Raw genomic sequence first — 13,758 nt, 5'->3', positions numbered from 1 at the left:
CCTGTGGTCCAGCTTCCAGCTACTGTTGGGAGGCCTGTATATAACTGCCATCAACGTCCTTTTATCCTTGCAGTTTCTTAACTCAACCCACAAAGATTCAATATCTTCTGATCCTATGTCACATCTTTCTACTGACTTGATGAAATTCTTTACTGGTAGAGCCACACCACCCCCTCTGCCTACCTTCCTATCCCTCAAATATAATGTGTAACCATGAACATTCAGCTCCCATCTACAACCATCCTTCAGCCACGATTCAGTGATGGCCACAACATCATAACTGGCAATCTGTAATATTGCAACAAGATCATCCACCTTATTTCTTATACTCTGTGCATTTAGATACAACACCTTGAGTACCGTATTTGCTGTCCTTTCTGACTCTGCATTCCTGATGATTTGATACTCAGCTTGTTGGCTGCAACTAAGAATAAGGGGAGCCTTTTCTGGTTGGCTGCCAGTGACTAGTGGCATTCCACAGGGGTCTGTGTTGGGACCGATTGTTTTTACGTTATATGTTAATCATTAGGATGATGGAATTGATTGCTTTGTTGTTAAGTTACAGATGATACGATGATAGGTGGAGGGACAGGTAGTTTTGAGGAAATAGAGAGCCTGCAGAAGGACTTAGACAGATTAGGAGAATGAGCAAGGAAGTAGCAGAAGGAACACAGTGCACTTTGGTAGAAGAAGTTAAAGGGTTGACTATTTTCTAAATGGATAAAAAATACAAAAATCTGAGGTGCAAAGGATTTTGAGAGTCCTTGTGCAGGACTCCCTAAAGGGTAGTTTGAAGGTTGAGTCTGTGATGAAGAAGGCAAATGCGACATAAGCATTCATTTCAAGAGGAATCAAATATAAAAGCAAGAAGGTAATATTGAGACTTTATCATGCAGTGTGGAGGCCTCATTTGGTGTACTGTGAGTGGTTTTGGACACTTAGCCAGAAAGGATGTGCTGAAGCTGGATATGATTCAAAGGAGGTTCACAAAAATAATTCCAGGATTAAACGGCTTGTCATATGAAGAGCATTCAAGGCTCTGGGCCCGTATTCATTGGAATTCAGAAGAAAGAGGGGAGACCTAATTGAAACCTATTGAATGATGAAACGCCTTGATAGAGTTGATTTGGAAAGGGTGTTTCCTATGGTGGGAATGTATGAGACCAGAGGACACAGCATCAGAATAGGTTTTTATAGAAGGAGGAATTTCTTCAGCCAGAGTGTATTTATTCTGTGGAATTTGTTGCCACAGGCAGCTGTGAAGACCAAGTCTATATGTATATTGAAGGCAGAGGTTGATAGATTCTTGATTGGTCACTGCATGGAAGGATACAGAGGGGTAAAGCAGGAGATTGGGCTGAGAAATAAATAGATCAGCCATGATGGAATGGCAGAGCAGACTTGATGGACTAAATGGCCTAATTTTGCTAGTGTATCTTATGGTCTTAACCAGCCAGCATCCTGGTAAATCTCTTCTGTACCCTCTTCAAAGCCTCAACATCCTTCTTATAGAGAGGCGACCAGAACTCCAGATGTGGCCAAGCCAGTTTTATAAAGTTGCAACATAACATCTTGGCTTTTGAACTCAGTGCCTCGACTAATAAAAGCATTCATTCCATAAGCCTTCTTAACCATCTCATCAACCTGTGTAGCCACTTTCATGGAGTCATGAACTTCTGAGGAAAATTGTCAAGGACCTTGCCCTTAATAGTACACTGTCTCCTTGTATTTGCCTTAGCGAGGTGCAACACCTCACTTTTATCTGGGTTAAGCTCGATCTGCCATTTCTCAGCCCATATCTGCAACTGGTCTACATCGTGCTGCATTTTTTGCCAGTCTTCTACACTATCCACAACTCCACCAATCTTGGTATCATCTGCAAATTTATTAACTCACCCATCCACATTTTCATCCAAGTTATTTATATACATTAGAAACAGCCAAGGTCCCATCACAGATCGCCGTGGAACTCCACTAATTACAGACCTTCAGCTTGAGTAACTCCCTTCAACAACTGCCCTGTGTCTTCTATGCAAAAGTCAGTTCTGAAGCCAAACAGACAATTCACCGTGGATGCCATGCATCTTAATCTTCTGGATTAGCCTCACATGAGGGACTTTGTCAAAAGCCTTACTAAAATCCATGTGGAGAACATCCACTGCCCTACCCTCATCCATCTCTCATCACCTTGTCAAAAAGCTCAATCAAGTTGGTAAGGTATGATCTGCCACACATAAAGCCATGCTGGCTCTCCCTAGGCACGGGTTTCCAAATGCTCATATATCCTATTCTTCACACAAAATAATCTGCAGATGCTGGGGTCAAAGCAACACTCACAACACGCTGGAGGAACTCAGCAGGTCGGGCAGCATCCGTGGAAACGATCAGTCGATGTTCCGGCCCAAAACGTCGACTGATCATTTCCACGGATGCTGCCCGACCTGCTGAGTTCCTCCAGTGTGTTGTGAGTGTATCCTATCCTTAAGAACTTTCTTGAGTAATTTCCCGACAACTGCCATGTGACTTATTGGTCTATAGTTTCCAGGAATTTTCCTTGTTCCCTTCTCAAATAAAGGTACAACATTAGCCTCTTGCCAGTCCTCCAGGACTTTGCCTGTGGCTAGATAGGACACAAAGATACTGGTTAAGGCCCAGCAATCTTGTTGCTTCCCCCTTTAATTACCTGGGGTAAATTCCATCAGGCTGTGGGGACTTATCCACCTTAATACTCATTAGAAGGCCCAACACTTCCTGCTCCTTGACCTCTAAATGCCCTAACATATTAATACACTCAGCACTGATCTCCTGGTCCACCATATCATTTTCCTTGGTAAATATTGAAGCAAATTACTCATTATGAATCTCACTCACATTCTCTGCATCCATGCAAATGTTCCCCCCTTTATCCTTGAATGGTCCCACCTTCTCCCTAGTTATCCTTTTACTCTTTATGTATGTATTGAATGTCTTGGGATTCATCTTCATCCTACTTGCCAAGGAATTTTTATGGCTTCTCCTGGCTTTCCTAATTCCCTTCTTTAGTTCTTTTCTGGCTTCTTTATACTACTCATGTGCTTCATTTGATCCCAGCTTCTGAAGCTTTACATGCTTTACTCTTTTCTTCTTGACTAAATTCATCACCTCTCTGGACATCCGAGGTTTCCATATTTTTCCATCCCTGTCCTTCCTTCTAACAGGAACATACCTTTCCAGTACTCTGTGCAATTCATCTTTAAACACCCTCCACATATTTGATGTGGACTTGCCAGAGAAAATGTATTCCCAATCAACACTTAGATCCTGCTAATGCCCTCGTGATTTTCACTACTCTAATTCTAAAGTCTCCTGCAGGGACCATACCTATTCTTATCTATAGCTATCCTGAAAATTAAGGTGTTATGGTCACTGTTTCCTAACTATTCACTCATTGAAAGGTTTGTCACCTGGCCAGGCTCATAACTCAACACCAGGTCCAGTGCGGCCTCTCCTCTCATTGAACTATCCACATATTGATTTAAGAAACTTTCCTGGATACGCTTTACAAATTCAGCCCCATCTAAACCTCTTACACTAAGAAAATCCCAGTTTATATTAGGGAAGCTGAAATCCCCCATGACAACAACCCTGTTATTTTTACTCATTTCCTTAATCTGATTATATACCTGTTTCTCAGTGTCCCGGTAGCTATAGGTGGCGGGGGGGGGGGGGGGTCACTCTGTCGTTCAATCCCATCAGTGTGATTGCACCCTTCCTATTCCTGAGTTCTACCCAAATGGGCTCAGTGTCTGGCCCCTCCACTCTGTCTCCTGAGTGCAGCTGTGATATTGTCTCTGATTCGTAGAGCAGCTTCACCTCCTCTTTTACCTCCTCCACTTATCTTTTCTAAAACTTTGTGAAAACCTGGTATATTAATCACCTGTTTCTGCCTCTCTCTGAACCAAGTGTCAGTAACGGCCACAACATTGTAGTTCCATGTACTGATCCATGATCTAAGTTCATCACCCTTACCCATAATACTCCAAGCATTAAAATATACCCACTTCAAACTATCCGACCCACCATACCTGTTATTTTGATTTTGCTGTTCAATTATTTCCCTGACATCGACCTTCTGGTTTGATCCTTCCCTTACTGACCTGGGACTCTGGTTCCCAGACCCTGCAAAATTAGTTAGAAGCAGGCAAATGCCCTTCAGCCCAGTGTGTGCCTTCCAGCCTTCCAGAATGTGGCAGACTTTGTTCACATTTCTGTCTTTAGAATCAGAATCAGGTTTAATATCACTGACATGTCTTGAAATTTGTTGCTTTGCAGCCACAGTACTCTTAAATACATAATAATAACATTAAAATATATAAATTACAATAAGACTACCTACTATCTGGAACTGGATGTCAGGATGGAGATATATCTCTACCAAAAGAGGTGTAAAGTGCTCCCTCCTTCCGCTAGCCCGCAGTCACCCTTGGGCAAGGTGTAGCGTCTGCTTAGCTGCCCATCAGGGTCACGTGAGCCCATGGGAGCAGGCAGTAGTAGCAGCTGGTGCACATCACAAGTCCTGGATATGCGACCGCTGATGCCAGGCAAATGATCTCTGAAGAGTATTGATAATGGCTGGGGTCACCCATCTTGTAAAGACACTGCCCAGAAGAAGGCAATGACAAACCAATCTGAAGAAAACTTTTCAAGAGCAATCTTGGTCATGAGGTGAGGACTGTTGACATCATATGACAAGGTACATAATGATGATTATAACACTCATGATGGCATGGCCAGATTCTGCTCCCTGTCTTTCAATGTGGAGAAGATACTACAGCCTGATAGCACATCCCACCAAGATGAAAGACAGATTCTATCCCACCATTTTTAGACCGATGAATGATCCCCCGGTACGATATGATGGACTCCTGACCTTTGTTAAGGAAGTGGTGGATGCAACATTTAAAAGAATTTCAGATAAGTATTTGGATGGGACGGATATGATCCAGCTCTGGATCGATGGGACTAGTCATTGGCTAGATGGGCCAAACAGCCAGCTTCTGAGCTGTAGTGCCCCATGACTCAATGCAGAGCATTGGATTTTATTGATTTCCTGCACTGCACTTTCTCTGTCGCTGTAACACTTTAATCTACATTCTGTTATTGTTTTACCTTGTACTACTTCAACGCACTGTGAAATGATTTGGTCTGTATGAACAGTATGCTACAGAAGTTTTTCACTGTACCCCAGTATATAAACCTTCCAGCACTGGGGACACCTTCAAAAGGCGATGCCTCACAAAGGACGCATCCATCATTAACGACCCCATTCACCCAGGACATGGGCTCTTCTCACTGCTACCATCAGGAAGGTGGTACAGGAGCCTGATGACTCACAGTCAATATTACAGCAACAGCTTCTTCCTCTTCATTATCAGATTTCTGAATGGACAATGAACCCATGAGCGTTACCTCACTATTTTAAACACAAAATACTCTGCAGATGCTGGGGTCCTGAGGAAGGGTCTTGGCCGGAAACGTCGACTGATCGTTTCCACGGATGCTGCCCGACCTGCTGAGTTCCTCCAGCGTGTTACCTCACTATTTTCCCGCATTTGACCTACTTATTTACTTCTTATTGTATTTTTATTATGTATTGCAATATACCGCTGCCACAAAACAACAAATTTCACGACCTATGCAGGACACACACGAGATTGTCCCGATGCCCCACTGCTCCCCCCGGAGGTCTCCTGTCACACAGCGGCGTTTGATATGGTCCCACCCACAACAGGGCGTGAGGATTCTCCCCTTTCGCTGTTGATTCCGGAAGCGAACAGAGAATGTACACATGCCCAGACGGCGATGAAGCCGTCCGTACGCCCACAGTTGTAAAGTTAGAAGTTTACACGTTTATCGCCCGAATCTTTCACCGTTTCCCGAGCTGACTAAAGGGAGCTCCAGTGGCGCAGAGGACATAAGCCGCTGCCGCCTCTCCTCCACTGGCGGTCACACTATTGTCAGACGGAGAACAGGCCTGTTGCTGGGTTTGTGGACACTTTAGAGCCGATTTGTAGAGATCTCCGTGCAACGTGAGCGATCACCTACCTGTCCCAATCAACAGGTACTTGTGCTTGAAGTACAGCAGCTCCTGAGTGTAATGCCGAGTCTGTCTGGACTTGGAGCCGGATTGTCTCTCCGTCCAGTGAACGTACGCGTGGCCCTTGGCGTGGATTTTCAGAAGTTTAACCTCGATCTGCTCCGTAAGCTCCACCACAATCCGTCCGGAGACCCACTCCCCGCAGGAGTAGGTGGGGCGGTTGTAGAGGATCGCGAAGGTCTTCACTTTGCCCATGGCTGCGGTGCGGGGACCGTGCTGGGACCTTCCGAGCAGCCGAACACCGATTCGGGATGATGTCTGACTCTGGGCTGGGAGCCGGTGATGGGCTCCACCCCGCTTGAGAAATGTTGGTAAACTGCCAGCGGAGGCTTGTTTTGTTTAGTTTCTGCCTGCAGTCTGAGGAACTAGTATTTTATAACAGTACACCGTCATTGAACTGTGCCGCGATGAGGCACCATATTCCCTTTTGGTCGTCTTGCAGTCTTCTTCCGGTTTTGTGTACGGAACAGCATAAATTAAATAGCTGATGAAAACTCGTTATTTTTCCAAAATTAAACTTTATTAACAATGATGTATACTAGAAATACAAAATCCCGCGCTGCTTGCCTTCATCGTACCTTTCAGTCTATACATTCGTGGAGTTACTTGTGTTGTTGACACGTTCTCTGTACAAGGCACCCATGATACTCTTGGAGCCTCTGGACGATACAGACTAGACTTCTCAGAGGCTTAAATAAAGATGTAAAGATTAGCTTTATTTCTTACATGTACATTGAAATATTGAAACATAAAGTGAAATGTCTCATTTGAGCCCACAACCAACACAGCCCAAAGACGTGCTCACAAGTGTCACCACACTTCCCATATGCTCACTACTTACTAACCCTAACCTGTGCATCTTTGGAATGTGAGAGGAAACCCGAGCACCCGGAGGATACCCATGCGGTCACGAAGAGAATGTACAAATCTTACAGATGGTGGTGCAATGTAAAGTGTTATGCTAACTGCTATGCAAATGCGCCACCATCGATGAACCTCAAAGCCCAGCGGCAGCAGGACTTCCAACTGCAGTTCTTTCCCATGAAACCTCCGCATTGCACTGAGCTCCAGCGCACCCTGGAATGTGCTTGGCTGCAGAATTCCCAGACTGTCATCTTATTGTTCTGGAAGCGCAACAGGTTTTGGTGCATCTGTCACCGATTTGAAAATCTTCCAGCAACACCTGCTGATTGCATTTGTATCTGTCCCTGGAAACAGCCAGTCAAGCAGAATTACTGTTTGGAATGAAGCTTTTCAAGAAGTCTCGCTTGTGACTCGTATCTACATCCATTTCCCTGCCTTCTTTACAAAGAGGTTGGCGATCATCTCATCTTCGTTGTTACACCCATGGACTCTGCCACAGATTTTGAGCACCCTTGCAGGCAGAGAGCTGAAAGGCGTTGACAATCATGCTGGTGAGTAGGCACATTCCAGCCAATTAGTATTTCTTTGTGGTTGTATTTAACTTCCCTCCTCTCGTTTCAGTCTTGTCGCGCCTTTACCAAAGCATAGTGACGGCAACGCTCCCTGCTCACCTTAATCCCCATTCCAGGAAAGAAGTCTGCAGTTTAGATTGATGCTGTAAAGTAGCAGAATTGATTTAGTATTAAGTTACTTCTTTCAAACTGCAGTGACAGTGCTAGATTTTATGAGAGTTTTAGTTAATGGCCTTGTTGGCCGAGCATTTGTTATTTCCCTTTTGTTCCATACAGTTCTTATTAAAAACTAATGAACTGTTCAATCCACTTCAGTGTCTCTCCCTCTGCACATGGGCCATCATTGCACATTCTCATCACCCACAGGTGTTCTTTTGAGGGTGTTGTGAGTGAGGGGGTCCCTTTAATGTCACCTGTCAACTGTGGTCCAATTGGAGATGTTTGTAGTTTAGTATCAATTCCACACGCTGCCTATCGTACCCACACAATGTGAAGAAATGGGAAGTATCATTAATAAGAGAAGATCTACAGATGCTGGAAATTTGAGCAACATGCACAAAATGCTGGAGGATCTCAGCAGGCCAGACTCTTCAAACCCCCTCCCCCCCCCCCTTTTTCTATCTTCCATGGCCTTCTGTCTCTTTCACCAATCAACTTCCTAGCTCTTTACTTCATCCGTCCCCCTCCAAGTTTCACCTGTCACCTGGTGTTTTCTCTCTCCCCTCTCCCTACCTTTCAAACCTACTCCTCAGCTTTTTCTCTCCAGTCCTGCTGAAGGGTTTTGGTCCGAAACGTCGACTGCTTTTTTCCATACATGCTCCCTGACCTGTGAGTTCCTGCGGCATTTGTTGTGTGTTGCTGGGAAATACCATTGTTGCTGCTGAGTTGTTTTAGCAAGAAATGGCATCACATCTGACCAAACCTATGACTGGCAACAGGAATAGGCCCTTTGCCCTATTTTGTCACTGCAGCTACAAATCACTGATCCATACTGATCCCATTTCCCAGCACTCAACCTGTCACCTTCTCTTCCCTGGCATTGCATGTTCTTATCTAAATGCTTCATAAATGCAGAGAGTGTCACTGCCCCACTTCCCTGTCCTCTTAGGAAGTGAGACCTGTATTCCAACCATTGTCTGTGTGAAAAATTATTTTTTAAGTTTCATCTAATACGCTTTTCTCTCACTTTAAACCATTCTCTTTGGGTGTAGAAAACTCTTCTTCTTCTTAAGCTCATCACCCCTATTGGGGCATAAGCCACCAACAGCAGCCCACCAGAATCCTCTATCCTGGGCCAATAGAAGTTTGATCAGCCCCTTGGCTTCTGTTTTCACCAAAGAACTTCATACACCTTCTAGATGAAGATTCTTCCTCTCCCGGGAATGAGGCCTTTGGAGCTACTGTTAGTGTTTCTGTAGCTCTAGGTTTTTATGAGATGGGGTTGCTCACTCCATGCCCAACCCTTCCTCTTTCTCAGCTGGGCTTGGTACGGTCCATGGTGGAGTTGTAGAAAACTCTCCAAAGGGAAAGCCCAGTTCATAACATGTGAAGTGCTCCCAAACACTGAGCAAGTTGCGTCTTTATTCTTTGGAACATAGAAGGTTGGGGGTGACTTGATAGAGGTATTTAAAATTATGAGGGGGATAGATAGAGTTGACATGGATAGACTTTTTCCATTGAGAGTGGGGGAGATTCAAACAAGAGGACATGAGTTGAGAGTTAATTGAGTAAGTGCTGACATAATTTACTGATGGTACAACTATTGTTGGCAGAATTTCAGATAGTGAGGAGAAGTCATACAGGAGGGAGATATATCAGTAGTTGAGTGGTGCCGCAGCAAAAATCTTGCAGTCAACATCAGTAAGACCAAAGAATTGATTGTGGACTTCAGAAATGGTAAAATGAGGGAACACACATCAGTCCTCATTGTGTTCGTCCGTCGCCGACATCAATGAGGACCTGGAGGTCCAAGACGCCGACTTCTACAAAGAAGGGATCTGTATGCTCCATGACCACTGAACTAAGTGTGTAAATGTAGAAAGAATAAATGTGCTAGGTTTTCTAAAATTGACTCCTTCTACCTTAGGCCATGAACTTAATCAATCATCCCTCGTAGGTCCCTGGACTAACTTCTGTGGTTTACGAATGTGCAAAGGCCATCGGCCACAAAAACAATCTTTGAAGATCTATCCTTGGCCCAGCATATTAATGCAATTACAAAGAAAGCACAACAGCGACTATATTTCTTGAGGAGTTCGAGGAGAGTTGGTATTTCACCAATAACACTAGCAATGCTCTACAGCTGTACCATGGAGAGCATTCTAACTAGTTGCATTACTGTATGGTTTGAAAGTGCCACTTCACAGGATCAGTAAAAACTGCAGAGTAGCTAACTTGGCCAGCTCCATCATGGGCACTAGCCTCCCCAGCATTGAGGACACCTTCAAAAGGGGATGCTTCAAAAAGTGGCACTCATCATTAAGGACCCTATCACCCAGGACATGCCCTCTTCTCATTGCTACTATCAAGGAGGAGGTACAGAAGCCTGAAGACTTCTCATCAGGTGTCTGAATGGACAATGATTCCATGAACACGACTTCAGTATTTTCCCTCTCTTTTTGCACTACCTACTGAATTTAATTTTTTTTATACAGAGCTGTTCAAAGGTCTGAGACACACATATATATACTGTAGTTAGGGTACCTAAGACTTTTGCACTGTACTGTATATTGGTTTAAATAAGGTGGTTTGGAAACAGAAGTAAGAGTACTTAGCTTTTTGTTAGCACAGTAGTATTTAGTATTACGTGGTAACTGGAAAGACATAATATACAGTACTGTGCAAAAGTTTTAGGCACCCTAGCTCTATATATATATGTGCCTAACACTTTAGCACATGACTGTATATACTTCTTATTGTAATTTATAGTTTTTATTATTTATAATCATCATTATGTGCCATATCATATGATGTAGGCGATCATGGTCTGTGACCATGATTGCCCTTGGCAAATTTTCTACAGAAATGGTTTGCCATTGCCCTCCTCTGGGCAGGGTCTTTACAAGATGGGTGACCCCAGCCATTATCAATACTCTTCAGAGATTGTCTGCCTGACGTCAGTGGTCGCATCACCAGGGCTTGTGATATGCACCTCCTGCTCATATGACCATCCACCACCTGCTCCCATGGCTTCACGTGACCCTGATTGTGGGTTTAAGCAGGTGCTACACCTTTCCCAAGGGTGACCTGCAGGCCTGCGAAGAGAAGGAGCACCTTACAGCTCCCTTGGTAGAGAAGTATCTCCACCCTGCCACCCAAAGTTGTTTTTTATTATGTATTGTAATGTACTGCTGCCTCAAAACAACAAATTTCATGACATATGCTGGTGATATTAGAGCTGATTGTGATTCAGATTCTGGTAGAGACAGATGCATTAGGGACATTTACAGTATGTGATTCTTAGATAGGCGTATAGATGAGAGAAATGCGGGAGGGAATCAGAATCAGAATAAGGTTTATTATCACTGGCGTGTGTCGTGAAATTTGTTAACTTAGCAGCGGGGGTACATTGCAATACAATATAGAAAGAAAAAATAAGTAAATCAATTATAGTAAATATATAAATGTATATTCTATAGATTAAAAGCAGTGCAAAAACAGAAATAATATATATTTTAAAAAGTGAGGTAGTGTTCATGGGTTCAATGTCCATTTAGGAATTGTATGGCAAAGGGGAAGAAGCTGTTCTTGAATGGCTGAGTGTGTGCCTTCAGGCTCTGGTACCTCCTTCCTGATGGTAACAGTGAGCAGAAGGCATTCCCTGGGTTATGGGGATCTTTAATGATGGACGCCATCTTTCTGAGGCACCGCACCTTGAAGATGCGATGTCTTGGATATGACGAAGGCATGCACCCAAGATGGAAATGACTAATTTTTCAACTTTCTGTAGTTTCTTTTGGTCCTGTGCAGTATCCCCACCAACCTAATGGTAATGCAGCCTGTCAGAATGCTCTCAATGGTACATTTATAGACGTTTTCAAATGTTTTAGTTGACAAACCGAATCTCCTCAAACTACCAATGAAATATCTTGCCAATGTCCAATGTCTTGCCGTCTACATAGCTGCATTGATATGTTGGGACCAGGTTAGATCCTCAGAGATATTGCCATCCAGGAACTCAAAGCTGCTCACTCTCTCCACTTCTGATCTCTCTATGAGATTGGTTCGCGTTCCCTCCTCTTACCCTTCCTGATATCCACAGTGAGCTTTTTCATCTTACTGACATTCAGTGCAGGGTGTGTTGTGACACAACTCAACTAGCTGTTATATCTCACTCCTGTAAACCCTCTCATCTCTATCTGAGATTCTACCAACAATGGTTGTATCATCAGCAAGTTTCTAGGTGGTGTTTGAGCTATGTCGAGCCATGCAATCGTGGGTATAGAGGGAGTAGAGCAGTGGGCTAAGCACACACCCCTGAGGTGTTGATTGTTATGAGGAGGAGATATTATCGCCAATCTGCACAGATTGTGCTCTCCCAGTCAGGAAGTCAAGGAACCATTGTAGAGGGAGGTACAGAGCCCCAGGTTCTGTAGCTTATTCATCAGGACTGTGGGAATGATGGTGTTAAATGCTGATAGTCGATGAACAGCATCCTGATATAGGTGTTTGTATTGTCCAGGTGATCTAGGGCCGTGTGTAGAGCCATTGGGATTACATCCGCTGTAGACTTATTGTGGTGATAGGCAAATTACAGTGGGTCCAGGTCCTTGCTGAGGCAGGAGTTCTTTCTGGCCATGACCAACCTCTCAAAGCATTTCATCTTTGTAGATGTGAGTGCTACTGGACAATAGGCAGCTTACACTACTCTTCTTGGCCACTGGTATAATTGTGACCTTTTGGAAGCAGGTGGGAACTGCCGACTATAGCAGTGAGAGGTTAAAAATGTCCTTGAATACCCCTGCCAGTTGGTTGGCACAAGTTTTCAGAGCCTTACCAGGTAGTCCATTGGGGCCTACTGACTTGCAAGGGTTCACCCTCCTGAAAGACAGCCTGACATCAGCACCCGACACAAAGACCACAGGGTTACCAGGTGCAGCAGGGATCTTCACAGCTGTAGTTATATTCTCCTTTTCAAAGTGTGCATAGAAGACATTGACCTCATCTGGTAGTGAAGCATCGCTGCCATTCATGCTATTGGGTTTTTCTTTGTCGGAAGTAATGTCCTGCAAACCCTGCCACAGTTAATGTGCGTCTGATGTTGCCTCCAACCTTGCTGGGAATTGTCTCCTTGCTCTTGAAATAGCCCTCCGCAAGTCACACCTGGTTTTCCTGTACAGACCTGGGTCACCAGACTTAACTCCACAAATCTAGCCCTCAGCAGATGACATTCATCTTGGTTCATCCATGGTTTTTCGTTAGGGAACATACAGCAAGTTTTCATAGGCATGCACTCATCCACATAGGTTTTAATGAAGTTAGTAACAACTGCAGCATACGCATCCAGATTTGAAGATGAATCCCTGAATGCAGTCCAGACCACTGATTCAAAGCAGTCCTGTAGGCGCTCCTGTGCTTCCCTTGTCCATACCTCTTGGTCCTCACTGCTGGTGACACAGTCTTCAGTCTCTGCCCATACTCAGGGAGTAGAAGTACTGCCAGGTGATCAGACTTCCCGAAGTGAGGGTGTTGAATAGCACATTGATGAAGGTAGAGCTGTAGATGTAGTGTATATGGATTTCAGCAAGGCATTTGATAAGGTACCCCATGCCAGGCTTATTGTGAAAGTAAGGAGGCATGGGATCCAAGGGCACATTGCTTTGTGTTTCCAGAACTGGCTTGCCCACAGAAGGCAAAGAGTGATTGTAGATGGGTCATATTCTGCATGGAGGTCGGTGACCAGGGTTGTGCCTTAGGGATCTGTTCTGGGACCCTTACTCTTTGTGATTTTTATAAATGACCTGGATGAGGAAATGGAGGGATGGGTTAGTAAGTTTGCTGATGACACAAAGGTTGGGGGTGTTGTGGATAGTGTGGAGGGCTGTCCGAGGTTACAGTGGGACATTGATAGGATGCAAAACTGGACTGAGAAGTGGCAGATGGAGTTCAACCCAGATAAGTGTGAAGTGGTTCATTTTGGTAGGTCATATATGATGGCAGAAGAAAGCATTACTGGTAAGACTCTTG

The 13,758-nt window shown here is 44.3% G+C and overlaps 1 long non-coding RNA gene across 2 annotated transcripts in view; it reads left to right on the top strand.

Annotated features, from left to right (window-relative positions):
* Positions 1-5,803: 5,803 nt before the first annotated feature.
* Positions 5,804-13,758, top strand: part of LOC140211483 (uncharacterized) — a 28,035-nt gene continuing 20,080 nt past the window's right edge. For both annotated transcript variants that reach the window (XR_011889480.1, XR_011889479.1), the window contains exon 1: positions 5,804-7,551. This is a non-coding gene — a long non-coding RNA (uncharacterized lncRNA). The remainder of the gene's footprint in view (positions 7,552-13,758) is intronic.

This window comes from Mobula birostris, chromosome 17, assembly GCF_030028105.1.
Source record: "Mobula birostris isolate sMobBir1 chromosome 17, sMobBir1.hap1, whole genome shotgun sequence".
Taxonomy (NCBI): Eukaryota; Metazoa; Chordata; class Chondrichthyes; order Myliobatiformes; family Myliobatidae; genus Mobula; species Mobula birostris.
The sequence above is the reverse complement of the archived record's forward strand: the minus strand, read 5'-3'. Positions and strand labels throughout refer to the sequence as shown.